General features: G+C 41.1%; 1 long non-coding RNA gene across 33 annotated transcripts in view; it reads left to right on the plus strand.

The window, feature by feature from the left end:
* Positions 1-16,793, plus strand: part of LOC106558120 — a 112,915-nt gene that overhangs the window by 37,653 nt on the left and 58,469 nt on the right. The window contains exon 6 of one of the 33 annotated variants that reach the window (XR_005382673.1): positions 9,445-9,531. The exons of the other annotated variants lie outside the window; for them this stretch is intronic. This is a non-coding gene — a long non-coding RNA (uncharacterized LOC106558120). Of the gene's footprint in view, positions 1-9,444; positions 9,532-16,793 lie in introns of those variants that run through there. 33 annotated transcript variants of the gene reach the window in all.

Consider the following 16,793-nt stretch of genomic DNA (forward strand, 5'->3'; position numbering starts at 1 on the left):
GGTCAAAATTCCATTTATGTCCATACCTCCATCAGTCAATGCAAGAATAATGAGAACACCATGACTGGTCTGAAAGAATAATTCACTCCCAATGGCTGGGGCTGAGACCTACCTCCCTGAAATTCATGGCTGGTAGAGGAAATCAGTAGTGTTTGCTGGAGGTAGAGTATGTTTAGGGGAGTGAAGGGAGATGAGATGGGTTAAGCATTTCAGGGATGGGATAGGCATCCCTGTCCCCCTGGGACAGGCCCGGGGGCCAGTTAGGATGGATATCGAGGGAGATGCGACAGAGTGAGAGAGCTTTTAGAAAGCCACTTCATATTCTACATAAAAGATGGTTGAAGTCAATATTTATTGAGGCCCTGCTCTGCGCCAGGGGACACCATGAATACAAAAGCAGATTTTATGAACATTGCAGTCCAGCAATGTCACTCAAGGAGATTATGATTCTATTGCATTAATAGGCATAAAAATAATAATGACGGCCAGTAGTTACTGAGAGCTGGGCATAGTTTTCAGTCACTTACATGTGGTAACTTATTTAATCCTTACAATGATCTGAGAAATTCGATACTGTTATCATCCTTGTTTTAAAGGTGAGGAGACTGGGATGCCTGGGTGGCTCAATGATGCCACTCAATGAAAGCATCTGCCTTCAGCTCAGGTCATTATCCTGGGGTCCCGGGATCAATTCCCACATTGGGCTCCCCATAGGAAACCTGCTTCTCCCTCTGCCTATGTCTCTGCCTTTCTCTCTGTGTCTCTTATGAGTAAATAAATAAAATCTTAAAAAAAAAAAAAGTAAAAGTGAGGAGACTGACATGCAGAGGGGTGAAGTAACTTGCCCTAGGTCAAAGGGCCAGCAAATGGAGGAGACAGGAATTGGGCCCAGGCCGCCCGACTTCAGAGTCCATGCTTTTAACAATTCACTGTGCTGCCCATAAACCCCACGTCAGGAATTAGAATATTAATACTATGGCCAGTGGGCTGGAGAAGAAGCAGTAGGAACAGAAGAAGGAGTCATTATGATTATATTCATATATGACAATTACTGAGCACTTGGCCACCTAAGAGGCACTGTGTGAAGTGCTGGTTATACATGACCTCACTGAACTCTCACAAATCTGTGACATAGGCTCTAGTCCACAAGTCAGGAAACTGAGGTCTTTGAGATGTCAAGTCACTTGCTGAACAAAGGTCATTATTGTATTTGAACCTGGGGTCCTTAAGATGCCAAAGCCTGTGGAACTAGTTAACTCCACTGTGTTAATTATGAAAGTTATTATCTGAACAGAAAACAGGGAATTCTGAGAAAAAGGACCAAAGCATGTAAATCTTTTTTTTTAAGATTTTATTATTTATTCATGACAGACACAGAGAGAGAGAGAGAAAGAAAGAGAGAGAGGCAGAGACACAGGCAGAGGGAGAAGCAGGCTCCATGCAGGGAGCCCAGTGTGGGACTCGATCCCGGGACTCGATCCGGGGACTCCAGGATCAGGCCCTGGGCTGAATTCAGGCAGCACTAAACCGCTGAGCCACCCAGGCTGCCCTGTAAATATGTTCTAATGCCCCCTCCCCCTTCTACTGAAGAATTGAAAGAAAGCCAATTTTTCAGTATACTCTTGCACTTTGGCTGCTCTGAGTTGGCCTTTACATATGCCATGGTCTACATTGGACATGATATTTTAGGATACCTCGATTTATTGTTTTTCTTGAAGGAACACAAATCCAAAATATACAGAAACTTTTTCCAAGCATTTTTTTTCATGAAAAACGTCCTGTATATTAAAATTTTATTTTACAATGATAATCTTTTGGTAATATTTTTGTGCATATAATAGGCATCTTAAATTTACCAATTTTTTTTTAGATGAATGCAAAGTTGTTTCAACTTGTATAACCAACTGGCCAGACCTTGGCTGGCTATTCTCACAAACCACTCCACCCCCACTCAACCAACTACACTACCCTGCAGAGTTGGAGAGCAACAATTACCCAGAGGGCTTTTTTCCTTTTCTTTTCTGTTTCCAGAGAGATCCCCTCAAGCCCTTGTCCAGATGTTAATGTGGCACATGTGGTGCTGGAGTCTTGACTTTTTAAATCATCTTTTCTTTAGTAGAATGACTGGGTGGAGCAAAGGAAATTGTTAAGGGGTATTATGGTTTCTTTCTCTTCTAAGCTGAGTTTAATTCAGCCAATATCATCAGTGACCAAAGTCACTGCCATCTGTCAGTTGTGGGTGGCCCGAACTAGTGATCTCCTTCTGCTCCCAACGGACAGGTAACTTGCATTCGGAAAACCAACTCATCACATCTGCAACTTATTGACAGACTTAAAGGGAATCCAAAAAAGAAATCGGTCACAGAGATAGAATGCCCTGCTTTTTCTTGGAGCTGGTATCTGTTGGGTTCAGGCTTGTGGCATATGGGCAGAACAACTCAAGAAAGTTTTCCAATGGCATAGGCCAACTGAACATAGTTTTCTGAGGCACAACCTTCTACCAAAAATGGAGAGGGGAAAAAAAAAGCCCCAAACCAAACATACCCAAACCAACTTACTCCCCTGGTATGCCACATAAAAAAAAATTGCCCGTCATGAAGATATTTGAATTTAAATTGTTGCCAGTTCTAAGGGAAAAAAGGTAGGGTTAGTCGCTTGAGAGATAATCAGCATTCTAATAAAGTACCCAGGCCTAACACTATAATTAGTAAACACAGGTGGTACAACTTCTTGCTTCCTCTTCCTTAGATATATTAGAGATTACCAGGGGAAAAAGAATGACAGGATGGGGGAAAAAATAGAAAACATGTAAGGAAATAACTTTATAAATAGAATATAGTATAGTTTTGCATCAGAATGATAAAAATAGATGAACATATCTTTAAATATTTTATTTTGCCATATTTTATGTGCACAGAAGTTTCTCATTTTATTCATCACAGTGTTAGGATCTACCTAACCTAGCACTGTTCCTCATAAGCACTACAGATAGCAGTATATAGTCCATTTCATTTTTTTTTTAATTTTTTATTTTTTTATTTATGATAGTCACACAGAGAGAGAGAGAGGCAGAGACACAGGCAGAGGGAGAAGCAGGCTCCATGCACCGGGAGCCTGACGTAGGATTCGATCCCAGGTCTCCAAGATCGTGCCCTGGGCCAAAGGCAGGCACTAAACTGCTGCGCCACCCAGGGATCCCTATATAGTCCATTTCAAATATCAACCATGGCTGCTATTATAAAAATATTATAAAAACAGTTTAAAAATTGGGTGAGTGAGAGAAATGAAAAGATATTTGAAAAATCCTCGTGTATGCTTGGAGAGGCTGGTTAGGTAGAAGTTGTTAAAGGACCATTTATTTATCCTGCATCCAGCCAGGGGCTGACATATATGCATGCAGTGTTTTGTATGTGTGCGCATACATGGAGTGAGGTGTGTGGGGAAAATTACTAAGCTTTGGCCTCAGACAGCCCTGAATTTAACTCCTGGCTCTAGTACTTACTGGCAGTATGACTTCAGACAAGTTACTTAAATTTCCTGAGCTTTAGTTTCCTCATCTATGAAATGAGAGTTGTTAACACCTTCCTAGTAAATTATTTGTGAGGATTAAATAAGATAATGGCATTAAAGCACGTAGAGCTGGACAGATGCTTTGCCAATGATTTTCATTTCCTCTCCTTTCTCTGTCAGCGTAGGGGTGAAGAGGTCACTGTTACTCATGTTGACACGAGTTTCTCAGAGACAATGGGGGCCTTCGTGGAGTGGAATCTGGTCTCTTCAACCTTGTGCTACGTTTTCTCTCTTTTCCTTTTTTTGCTTCTAATGATGATATGATAATATAGTCCTCATGGAAGAGCTGATTCATTTTCAGTGTTTCTTTTCCCTGGCCTAGGAGTAAAGCCTGCAGTATTCACCTTTGGTGAAGAAACCTTCTCCTAGTTGTGAGGGGAAATTCATAAGCCACAGGGCTTGATTTCTTCCCCTTCATAAAGAGCAAAGGAGAGAATAACAGAAAGGAGGATTGCCTTGAAGTATTTAAGATCAATTAGGAATTGGGCTCATCTGTCTTTAAGCCTAGCTCTTAGTCTATCCCAAAGTGATTCAGAGTCACTCTGACTCTGTCTCCAAATTACCAGTCGTGTTTATCTGGGTTGGGATAATTCACTTCTTTCCGTATGCTAACACAGTGCCATTATGGACTCCTGAGTGTGTACGAGGTTTTCAAGGTATGGATTAGTCTCTTTGTTTTATACCTGTCATAGCGCCAGCTACATGTCTGGGCATCTGGGGAACAGTTGATAAATTCTGAATGAGCAAGTGAATGAATTAACGAATACTTTTAGAAGAGTATCTCTTCACTTTTTGAAACCTATGCTATCTTTTGATCAATTCTTACCCCCCCATGTGATATTTTTTTATAAATTTGTTTTTTATTGGTGTTCAATTTGCCAACATATAGAATAACACCCAGTTAATTCTATATGTTGCCCCCATCAAGTGCCCCCCTCAGTGCCCGTCACCCAGTCACCCCCCCACCTCTCCTTCCACCACCCAGAGTTTCGTTTCCCAGAGTTAAGAGTCTCTTATGTTCTGTCTCCCTTTCTGATATTTTCCCCCATGTGATATTCTTTAGAAGGATCCTACTGCAAAGACAAAGAACTATATTTTCTACATATCCCAACAGTTAAAGATTTGTCGAGCTTCATTTTGCCTATTCCCTGTCCCCAAACTGTGCATTAGGAGAAAGAAATTGAATGTAGCTTTCTCCTGCTTAAGGTTCTGATATTTACCCTGTGTCCCCAAGAATATGAGCACCATTTTAGACCAGAGGCCCCAGAAAGAGAGAGACATGCCTATTCAAGCATCTGCCACACATAAGATATGTTAGGTATAAATAAGTGCTTTTGATAATGACACAAATGACAGCTCTGGAGCAGCTTTAGTGCTCTACCATCACCAATTACATGTAGTAGTTGAAAACTGGATTTAAATGCGGACCTCCCAAGAAGGGTCCCAGTAGCCTGGTCTGAGATGGAATGCATGGTATTCTTCAACCTCTCTTCCTTAAAATCTGTCCAGCTTATGCCCTTTCATGTGCTTTAGAAGCAGAAAAGAATCATATCCTCTACAAAAAATTTTCCCGACTCAGGCATTTAATATTATTAATGAAGACGGAATGGCTGGAGTTTTATTTTTTATTTTTTTTAATGCTTTCGACTTGACCTATAGGAATCTAGGAGTTGAACGTTTGGCCCATAGTATCTCGAGGCCTGCCTATACTTTTTGTGTGCAGGATTATTAAATGCAAAACAAGGAGAGTAGCGTGTAATTTTATAGCAACCAAACACATGGTTTTTCCCTTTCCTTTGGGAAGAAAATTCCTTCCTGTAGAAGGTAAGGTTATGCCCCTACTTGTGAAGCCCAAGGAGGGACACTTTGATGTGAAAGAGGATCCTGGTAGAGTAACGGATACAGAAACCAGTGTGGGAATAGGAGGAGCCTCCAGAAACAGGAAAAGGCATTGTCCTGAGGACGGGTTATTTCATCCCTCTCTGTCGTCATTCGGGCTGTCTGGTTTATTTCCTCCCCCAGGTTGGTGCGAGTTGGAAGGAGAGCCTTTTGTTAATGAGGTCAAGAACAAGACTGCCCATTTTGTGAGGTGGTTAGGGCTGAACTTTCAGATTTCAGATTTTATGAACAGTGACCAAGAACAAAATTAATTTGGGCTTCATCTAAGCAATGCCAAAGCGACTGGCTAGGAAGTGAAAACTCCAATCAATTGGTGTGGCTAAACAACATCAAACGGCTTGGTTGGATTGATTTTCTAAGGAAACGCTTCAATTGGCCAACAGTTTAGGCATTATGTAGGTATAAGACTATAATTTTGCCCACAGCTAGGTTCCCTGAAACCAAAAATTTGGTAAAATAAGAACTTTATTTTAAGGGTTTTATATCACAAATAAATAGCTGCTGGTCAGAAGCAATATTACACACAAAGCAATGCTTAGAGCTGAGAATGTTCATGAATTTGTTTTCTGGAATGGTGTTGGCAATGCCTTCATGGGTCCCATCTTTCTCAGGGCCCTTCTCAGTACATACCAGGCTGGACTCTGTAACTCCCTCTGGGAACAGTGATGTGGCAGGTCCTGGCAGGGTCTTCAGCCAAACCTTTGTCATCTGGGAACAGTATGGGAAAGAATGGCCAAGGCCAGTTGCATCTGGCACAGGTCCAAGGCCTCTGGCCACACTGTTTTCACTATACTTAGCACTGAACCTTGTCAGAATACTTGGGAATGCTTTGTATTTATTAGTTTTCACACCAGTCCACCTTATAGAGCCACTCTAGCATTAGATTCCCAAATTTAGAGACCAATGAGTTAATGATCAAGAGGCTTAAAGGACCTGAATATCATCACCCAGAATATGAGTGTCAGAGCCAGGATTAGGCTGCACAGATATGTATGATGTTCTAGTGACTGCATAGTTCACAGAGAGCATTGGCCTCTGCTCTTAGAACCAAAGGGAATTGATTTTCATCTCTAAGATCTTGTAGGGAAGCTCTCTCCTCCCAGGGCACAGTGAAGCCCCAGCCAACCATACTTCTGGACATGAACTTGATATGAACCGCTTGAGGCACTCTCTGAGCTGAGTTGGGCTGAACCCAGCTCTTTGTTCCAGGTCACACACAAAGACCCATGAGGGTTTGAGAGGAGCAGGTTTTTTTCTAATCTGGAATATTAGCACTTAAAAACAAAATCAAAATGCCTTAGGGAACATAAGCAGAATAATAAGTCAAGGCTGATCTTATAAAGCCATTCAATTTGATATAGGAAAGGCATGAGATACCCTGTATGTGCCAGACCCGAAGGTGAATAAAAATAGTCCTGGTTTCAGGAGTTCACAGCTTTCTGATGCAGACAAATAGATATACACCTATCTCTACCATAAGGCAGACTATGTAACTGCTACCATAAAAGAAGTAGCAAAATGTTAGAGGTGTCCAGAAAAGGTGTCAGTGCTATTGACTGTGACCAGGGAAGTCTGGAAGGATTCTCAGAGATGCCAATTAAACTGGACTTTGAGAAGTCAGATTTGTGGAGCAGAAATTACTTCTGAGGTCCAGGGCAGTGTGACTTGCCCAAGATCAGGATCGGTTCTCTGTTTATCCCTGCAAACTGCTTGAGAATCATCATCTGAATGCTAGAGGGAGTTGTGCCATATTATGAAGTTGAGATAGTTTCATTCTCAGCTCTATTGTGCTCAAAAACCCTAGAATGAGGCAGTGGCAGGAATGACCCATTTTTCTCATTTTGCATAATTTTGTATTTAAATTCTCACTATCGGGGACTTTTATAATAAAGTGATTTATCCAGAACCTTGCATCAGTTTTAAGAAGGACTTTTATTCAGAGGAAAATTTTCAAATAGATCAACCATGCATTGAAATCCATTTACATTTCCTCTAAGTGGCGTTTCCTGAAATATTTGCTAATTATTAAAGTATTTTAGCCAACATCCAATCCCCTGGTTTTTCTATTTATTTAAGTCAGGCCCAAATGAATAGATAAGGCCAAATCTATCGTGTCTATGGGAATAGATTAAGAGGTTATAAACATAAGATTAGCGTTAACTATAATATTAAGCAGAAAAACTGGTCGTAATGTGTGACAATGAGTTTTCTTCACGTGTAAAAATAGCATATTTGTCAAAGCACTCGGGTTTTACACTGTGAGAGCCTTTGTGAATACTTTCTATTGATATCTCTCTTTTAAAAGTGATTTTCTGATAAATAGAATGCAAAAACCCAGCTACTTCTGGTTAGACAGAAGTGTGCCTTGTTTTCAGATATCTGCTTGTGTGGAAGTTTCTGCTTAAAACCAATACTTGTAGGGATCTCTGGGTGGTGCAGCAGTTTAGCGCCTGCCTTTGGCCCAGGGCGCGATCCTGGAGACCCGGGATCGAATCCCACATCGGGCTCCGGGTGCATGGAGCCTGCTTCTCCCTCTGCCTGTGTCTCTGCCTCTCTCTCTCTCTCTCTGTGACTATCATAAAACAAAAACAAAACTTATAGCTCAAACTTTGGGATAAAGTACTGGGTACATGTGAATCTGACAATGAGAATATGTATTTGGTTTTGTCTAAAGGAGCTTATTATGTCACCTGATTATACATAGCATTGTGTATGGTGTTTTTCTGGTTCAGCTCCGATAGTAAGGCTAAGTCATTCATTTGATTAATCATTATTGAGCACATACAAAGCATCAAGAGTTGTACTACAAGCTGTGTAGGTGAATTAGGTATGGTCTGTGCTCCAAAGAAGCTTGTAGTCTTATAGGGTAGATAAACAATAAACTTACAGACAAAACAACATTCATAAAATGTGATGAATACTGTATTTTATTGAACAGAGATGCCACTGGTTTTAAGATATATCTTTTTAAAAAAGATTTACCTATTTATTTTTAAAGATTTATTTATAGAGAGAGGGGGAGAGAGCATGCCCATGTGCACAGGTAGTGGGGGTGGGGCGGCAGAGGGAGAGAGAGTCTTAAGTAGACTCCACGCTGAGTAAGAGCTGGCTGTGGGGCCCGATCTCACCACCCTGAGATCATGACCTGAGCTGAAACCAAGAGTTGGACGCTTAACCTGCTACACCACCCAGATGCCCAGATACATCTTTTTTTTTTTTTTAAGCCCCTTAGAAAGAAAGACCATGGCCAATGAAACTGTGATTTATCACAATCTTAGAGATGTTAAAATGTGAGGGGGAAATGTGTACTTTAGAACCACCGTACTCTCAAGAGAACCAAGGGCTGTGATAGACGGTCATCAGGAATCTCTAACGGGATGGACTCTTTGATGAGGTATGTTTTAGCTCCAAACTGAAGAGTAGAACTTGTTCCTCCTACTGAAGCTCAAAAAGAATGTTCCAGGCAGCAGGAACAGCCTCAGGACACAGACAGGAAAGCACGGGGCATGTTTTAGTTGCCTGAATTCTGCCTCACAGGTTTGGTAGCAATTGTCCTTGGTTTTCCCAAGCCCTCACTGAGTTGTAGTACAAATTTCTAAACCAGTGAGGCCTCTCCCTGTCCGCGTGGCCGTCTGTGGTGGTTATGGCCTTCCTGCTGTTGCGCTGTGCTCTGCCTGCATGGACGCCGCTGGTGGGGCTGCCTCTCTGCTCTACCACTGCCATACCAGTCTAACAGCCTGCTCCTGCTGAGGGAGCCAACCTCTCAATCAAAGTGAATACTACTCTGGAAATCTTGGGTGGTCTGACCTGATATTTTAGTTTAGTGGCCACAGATATTTTAGGGCCCCGAGAGGTAGTCTTACTCTTTCAATTTTACTGGCCCCTCTGTTAAAGGAACTTGGAACAGTTTCCCCAGGGACTGGTCTGGAGGTACCATTGAATAATACCACAGTGTTTTTCTTCCTCCCCACAAAGGACCAGCTGGTGCCTCCAGACCGGGCATAAACCTTTTGGGGCTCTACTAACTCAGAGCAAGAACGCTGCTTTCCCTCAGGATTCCTACCCTTCCAGGTCAGGCAACAACCTATCCTTCCTTTGTTGTTTAGGACTTTCAATCTTGGTGCTGCCTCTGCTTTCCTTCATTTTTCTTTCCCAGGAGAATTCAACACCCTTATGCCTTGGTATCATGAACATTCGAAGACCACCTGTAGGTTTTCAGAATAAGTCTCATTTCCCTATCCCTCCTTCCACAAAGAGAGAGAGAGAAAATAGTAAAACTGCATCATTGCTCACTTATCTATCCACGGCCTATACCACAGCGTGTTGGGGCAGCTGACATAAGTCCTCAGCACAGCTCTTGTGAGATGCTGACAGTCTCCCCGAGGAAGAGATTATACTATCTTTATTTAGGGAAGGAGGAAATGGTCCATGTACAAGATAATTTTATGACACATTTGAACAAAATACACCCAGGAAAGGATTTTTAAAAACCATAACAAATGTCCAAGAACTGGTGAATGGATAAACAAAATGTGGTATGTCCATACAATGGAATACTATTTAGTAATAGAGGAACTTTCCATAACATAGATAGACTTCAGAAATGCTGTGTTATGTGAAATAAGCCAGATGCAAAAGACTGTGTATTATGATTCTATTTTTGTAAAGTGTCCTAAAAAGGTAAATCTATATATAGAGACAAAAGGTAGATTAGCAGTTGCCTGGCCTTGGGTTGAAATGGATATGATTGCAAATGGGTATGAGGGATTTTTACAGGGTGATGAGGTGTTGTAATACTGGACTGTGGTGATGGTTATACAACCCCATGTATTTACTAAAAAAATTGTTGGATTGTACATTTTAAATGGGTGAGTTCTATGGCATGCACATGACACCTCAAAAGAGATGTTAGGGAAAAAAAGCATGATTTAAGACATCCATTGTGAAATCAGCCAGCCCATTCTGACTCCATTAGTACTTGTGGCCTGTGTTTCACTAATTTAACTTCCAAACATCAACATTTAGTGAGCCTGAAGTATGTGCCAGTGATCATGTTCAGATAGATCCCTTTACATAATTATTGCAAAAAGGCAATTGACTTGAAATTGGGCAAGAACAGATCCTCATTTTATTTTATTCATGAGCGACACAGAGAGAGAGGCAGAGACAGGCAGAGAGAGAAGCAGGCTCCATGCAGGGAGCCCCATGTGGGACTCGATCCCGGGACTCCAGGACCACGCCATGGGCCAAAGGCACTAAACTGCTGAGCCATCCAGGGATCCCCAGATCCTCATTTTAGATCATACTGTCCTGAGATTGGGAATAGATCAAAGAAAAAGAGAAAGCGAACAAGCCATAACAAACCACATGTAACTGCCATATCTTCTTGCACTCTGTATGTTCAAATAATGCATCGGTAACAACAAAGCCTGGAAGGGCAGCACATATCCACCTCTGCTTCTTTATCAGGTATTCTGAGTTCATGTGAGAAGCTTGAGGAGTAGGTCCATTTGGTTCTATGTGTGCTGACTACAGCGAAGGCTGTTAGTCTTGGGGACTGCCTCTAAAGTCCCCTCTGGGGACTGCTGGGATAAGTTCCTTCTCCCCAAAGTGGCCCAGTGATAGCACTTTTCAAAAATAAGCTGATTTGCTCCCAAGCTCAATGAAGTTTCCCAGGGGCACCTAGGTGGCTCATTTGGGTAAGTGTCTGACTTCAGCTCAGGTCATGACCTTGTGGTCCTGGGATTAGCCCCTCCCCTCACAGGCCTCCACACTCAACAGGGAATCTGCTTTTCTGTTTCCCTCTCCCTCCGCGCCCCACTCCTTGCTTGTGACACACTCTTTCACTCTGTCTGTGGAATAAGTAAATACAACCTTAAAGAAAAAAAAAAAAGAAGGTTCCCAGCCCAAGTGGCCAGGGCCCTCAGGGCCCTCTTGCCTAGGCTGAGTAATCTTAAAGTGAAGCTAAAGGCTTTGGCTTCGTTAATTACCACTGGGGTGGTGGGAGCGGAGAACCTTGGAATTGCTAATAATGCTCTTGGTTGGTTCTCTCTGGCTATTTCTGAAAGTTAAGTCTAGACCAAGACAGGGAAGACTAAGTTCTGACTGTGACCAGGACCAAGGGGGTAGAGACAAACCTCTCTCATTCACAGAAATTTTTCAAGGGAAAATATTTTTTTCTTGGGTTATGCCCAATCACAAGAGAATTTATGGCTAGAATCTGGCTAATCCCTTCGCGTCATGGTTCTTAGCAACCAGATCTTTTTGCTTCACACCCACACTGTTTATGAGGGCCCAAGGTAAATCCAGGTTGGGTAGATCAGGACTCATTCAGCTTTCTTTTTTCCATGCCAAAAGTACATCACACTTACCGGTGTCAGTCCCAGGGCTAGCTGATACTTCTCTTTTGCTTCTCCTACAATAGCTTTTCGATCAAGTCATCACAAGTCCCCTTGATGTATATATTTTCCTAATTTTATATCTCCCAGAAAAAAAGAGTAATAATGATTTTATTTCCCCCCGCCCCGACCAAGGGAATTCTGGCTCCTTATCCTATCTCTACCCACTGATTCGAATCCTATTTTTTCTACCCCTCATATCCCATTCCTCCTCAACCTGCTACTATGGCTTCCATTGTCACCAATATTTATGGTGATCCCAGCTAGCCAAATTCAAGAGCCAGCATTCTGTATGACGTTGTCTTACTGACCAATCCACATATAAACCACTTTCTTGTTCTTAAAACACAGTTGGCTTCCCTGACACTATATTCTTCTGTTTTATTTTGTTTTGTGTTTCCTTTGTCTTTGACAGCTTTTGTCTTCCCTCCTTTTGTATATTCTTCCTTTGCTTAACTTCTAAATTTTTGAGCACTCCAAAGGTTTGGTCTTCATTTCTTTTTTCTTTTCTATCTAGGTCCCCCTTCTAGGCGGTCTCATCCATTTCCTTGGTTTTGTGAACCACCCAGATGATGATTTCCAAATGTATTTCATCAGCTCCACTCAGCTCCATGTTTACATATCCAGCCTTCTCCTTGATATGAAATTTGATAACTTATAATCATTTCAAGTCAGAATTTTTGATTCCCTTCCCAAATCTTCTCCTTTCCTTACCATTTCAGTGAATGACATCAGTGTCCACATAGTTGTTCAAGCTAAAAACTTAGAAATCATCCTTGATTCTTTCTTTTCTTTTACTCCTAAATCCAATCCACCAGCAAATCTATTCGGCTCACCCTCCAAAATCAATTCCAAATCTGTGCATTTCTCTTTTTCTCTACCATTACTCTTAGTCCAAGTCACTGGCTGAGTAAGCATCCAGCTAGTCTTCCTGCTTCCACGCTTGCCCCACACAAATTATCCTCTATACGGGAGTCCAGAGTGATTTCTTAAATACATTTCATATCATGACTTTTCCTTGTTCTTTCTTTTTCTTTCTTTCTTTCTTTCTTTCTTTCTTTCTTTCTTTCTTTCTTTTTTTTTTTTAAGATTTTATTTATTATCATGAGAGACACAGAGAAAGAGAGAGGCAGAGACACAGGCAGAGGGAGAAGCAGGCTCCATGCAGGGAGCCCGATGTGGGACTGGATCCCAGGATTCCAGGATCAGGCCCTGGGCTGAAGGCGGGGCTAAACCTCTGAGCCACTGGGGGCTGCTCTTTCCTTGTTATTTCAATTAAAATCAAATCAGTCAGTCACACAAGCTTCACCCATTTGGTTTCTTTTATCAGGTATAAAGGTAGATCCTTTGATCTTTTCATGCAGATTCTTTCACTCTTCGACTCAGTCCCAAACTTGCTGGCTATCCAACACCTTTTGGTCTGTTTAAGAACTGGTTTAATGCATCAAGAAAGGTTTTTCCTTCCCTTCTCTCCTTGAATCTGGACTGGCCTGTGACTTCTTTGGCCAATAGAATATGACAGTTCAAGTCCTGGCCTTTAAGAAAACTGACAGCTTCTTTTTTGTTGCCCTGGAACCATTTCAGAAGTCTGGCTAATCTGCTGTGAGCAAGCCCATACTAAAAACATGTTGGAAGGCTATGTAGGAAGAGAAAAATGGTGTGCCAGCCACCAGATATTCCAGATATCCCATCTGAGATATCAGACACTGACGGACAGAGATGATGTCTCCTGTGCTCTTTTCAAATTCTTAGAAACATGACATATGGTTGTTTTAAGCCACTAAATTTTATGGTCTTTTGCTATAGCAATATGGAACTAGAACATTTGGGAAATAATTTGAGAGCATGTCTTGACCTGTCTTCATTGTATTTCTTAGGTCTTTAACAGTTTGGCTGAGTTCAGAATTGTTGGTTAGAAGAGTTTTCCTTCAGAACTTCAAAGGTTTTGCTCTATTTTCTTCTGGCTATAAGTGTTGCTAGTGAGAAGTCTGATGACATCCTAATTCATATCTCCTTCTAGGTGATCTGCTTGTTTTTTTCTTTTTCTTCTGTGGAAGCTTTAGGCTTTTCTCTCTGACCTCAGTATTATTAAGCATCATGATGATGTTTTGTTTTGGGCTCTAGATGTCTGTTTCCTCTAGTTCATTAGCTAGAAGTTCATTAAGTTCATCTCATCCATCTAAATTTTGCTTTTCAAAATTTTTATTGTTCTAATCCTCTACTGCTACCTGCAAAGGTTTATACCTTTCTAAACCATTCACTATAATCCTAGCAGGGTTGGCAGAAGCAGTGGCTGTAATTATGTATTCAGGTTCCCAGAACTTCTGTTTTGTTTATATCATTGTACATTTTATTATACGCAATTTATAAATTTATGAATTTTGTATATTTTGTACAGATTATTTTATGATTATTTTCTTCACATTGTCTCACTAACAAAATTGTAAACTGCATGACAGTTGGGACCATTCTTTCTTGTTCACTCCTTTATCCTCATCTCTTAGTACAGTGCCTGACACATATTTGTCGTTTAATAAATATCTGTTGAATGGATGAATAAAAAATGCCTGGGATGGGAAAAGGAAAAGTAGCAGGAACAGATGTATCAAAAGCTAATGTCATAATCCTTTTGTCCATACTAGTGATTTTTAAAGATTTTATTTATTTATTTGTGAGAGAGAAAGAGCAAACAAGGAAGGGGAAGGATAGAGGAAGAAGAAGCAGACTCCCCACTGAGTAGGGAGCCCAATGAGGGACTCCATCCCAGGTGACTGAGATCATGACCTGAGCTGAAGGCAGACGCTTAACTGAGCCACCCAGGCACCTCAGACCAGTGGCTTTTAACTAAGGGTGATTTTGTTCCACAGAGGACATTTGGCCATACCTGCAGACATTTTTGATGATCACAACTGGGAGGGGGAGCAGTTTGCTGCCAGCATCTAGGGAGGCCAGGAACACTGCTAAACATCCTGCAGTGCACATCGCAGCCCACTACAACCAAGAGTTATCTGGTCCAAAATTTTAATAGTCCTGAGGTCAAGAAACCCTGGCCTAGACCAAACTCTAACAGCTAATTTATATAGTTTAGTCTCTTAAATACATCGCCCATTTTCAGAATACCACACACATGTGTCAAAACTTCCAACTGTATGCCCTCTTTGGTGTGTGGGCTCAGTGGAAAAGTACTAAGTTTGAATGTCCTATGGCTCACCCCTGGATGGTAGATTTTTTTTTATATTTAATATATTCACTTATTTTTTTGAAAGCTGGGATTAGTGGATAAAGAAGGGAGTAGGAAATAAATTCACAGAATCCCTACTTAATTCATTATTTTTCTTTCTAACATGCGATGGTAAGTGGATTTAATGGTGTCTTACATTTTTCTCAGATGCTCTCCCACCTTCTCAGAGGAAAGTGCCTTTCAGCTCTTCACAATAACTAAATAGTGTAATAGCACTCTAGGGCTAGAAGGGGCTTCATTTTAAGATAAAGTAATTGTGCCTCATGTAACTAGCTCAATACAGAACTAGAATATGAATCCATGTCTGTCCTAAAAGGTAGCAATACTCTGTCATAGCATGTTCTCTGAATTAAAAATAACAATAACAACAAACTCTTTGACTACACAAATTCATTTTTAACAACACAATTAATAAAATGCTTACCTTTGTCTGCTTTCATCAAAGTTGAAATCACCTGCGGCAACCATTCCAGGTCACCCGACCATACCAAATGCTACACCACAGACACAGTTGATTATGACCTTGCAGACAAAGAATGGATTTGTAGTTATATGTAGTGACATGCTTCCCATTCAGGCCTTGCATAAGCTATGTTTTGATGTCACCTATGTTTGCAGAGTGAATTCATTCAGCCTAAACTTAACGATTAGTCATGGTTAGTTATTTAATGCTTTACCACTCCCAGCTCCACCTCTTGCTTCCAACCTCACCATTTAAGCCCAAACTAAAGTTGGCACAAAATGGACTCTGTGCTTTCTCCTCTGTAATCCCTGTTCTACTAATGATGTGTGCTATATTTTAAGATGTTAACCATTTTGTTTTTGTTGTTCTCTAAATAGGAGTCAGATAATGGCTCTCTTCATTTTCTTCTCTTAGAATTTCTGAAAGTCAGTCAGTAACACAGCAAAGATTCTTTGACATTTTCAGATAAATGAAAGCCTTGAATCAAATCCATAGAGTCTCCTGTTTCTCCCACCACAGCTCTATAGGACGAGAGTTCAGTCATTTCATTCTTTTACCACCTGGCTTACAGGTATCCTCTTTCTCCAGAGCCTGCAGGACTTCTCTAAGTTTGAATGTTTAACCACACCTCTGTGCTGGGTTTTAACGGAAGTTACTCAACCTTCTCAATAGGCTACAGACCAGAGTGGGCAAGCTGCCATCATTCGTGATGACCATGGCATAGACTTAAGGCTCATTTCATCACCAAGGAGAATCTGGAGACTAGTTACCTCTCTATCAATCCCCACATAGGGCTTCTTTCCTCTTCATTTATGTTCATTTTCACGTATCATTTATGTGCATGACTTTTATCCACTAAACTGTAGTTCCTGCAGGGTAGGACCCTATCTTTTTTAATGTTTAATACTGCCTCATCCGCCATGACAGCCAACTCTGTGATTTGGCCCTAATCAGTTTTATTTGGTGATAGATGAAGTTATAACTGATATGCTCTGTGCCATAGTCCTTCCTTATTTACCTATTTACCTTGTTTTCTTAGTGACTTCCCTATTTGGGCAGCTAGACCAGAAGGCATCCATTTTCTTTAGGATTTGTTAGTAATGGAATCCAAAAGGGAAAAAAAAGAGCAAATTCTCAGCTTTTAATATCAAAATCTTTGTACTGAGTGTTGGGAGATATTGTAGAGGATAAACAAATATATAGAATCCTGTTTTCCTCCTCC

This window comes from Canis lupus, chromosome 32, assembly GCF_011100685.1.
Source record: "Canis lupus familiaris isolate Mischka breed German Shepherd chromosome 32, alternate assembly UU_Cfam_GSD_1.0, whole genome shotgun sequence".
Taxonomy (NCBI): domain Eukaryota; kingdom Metazoa; phylum Chordata; class Mammalia; order Carnivora; family Canidae; genus Canis; species Canis lupus.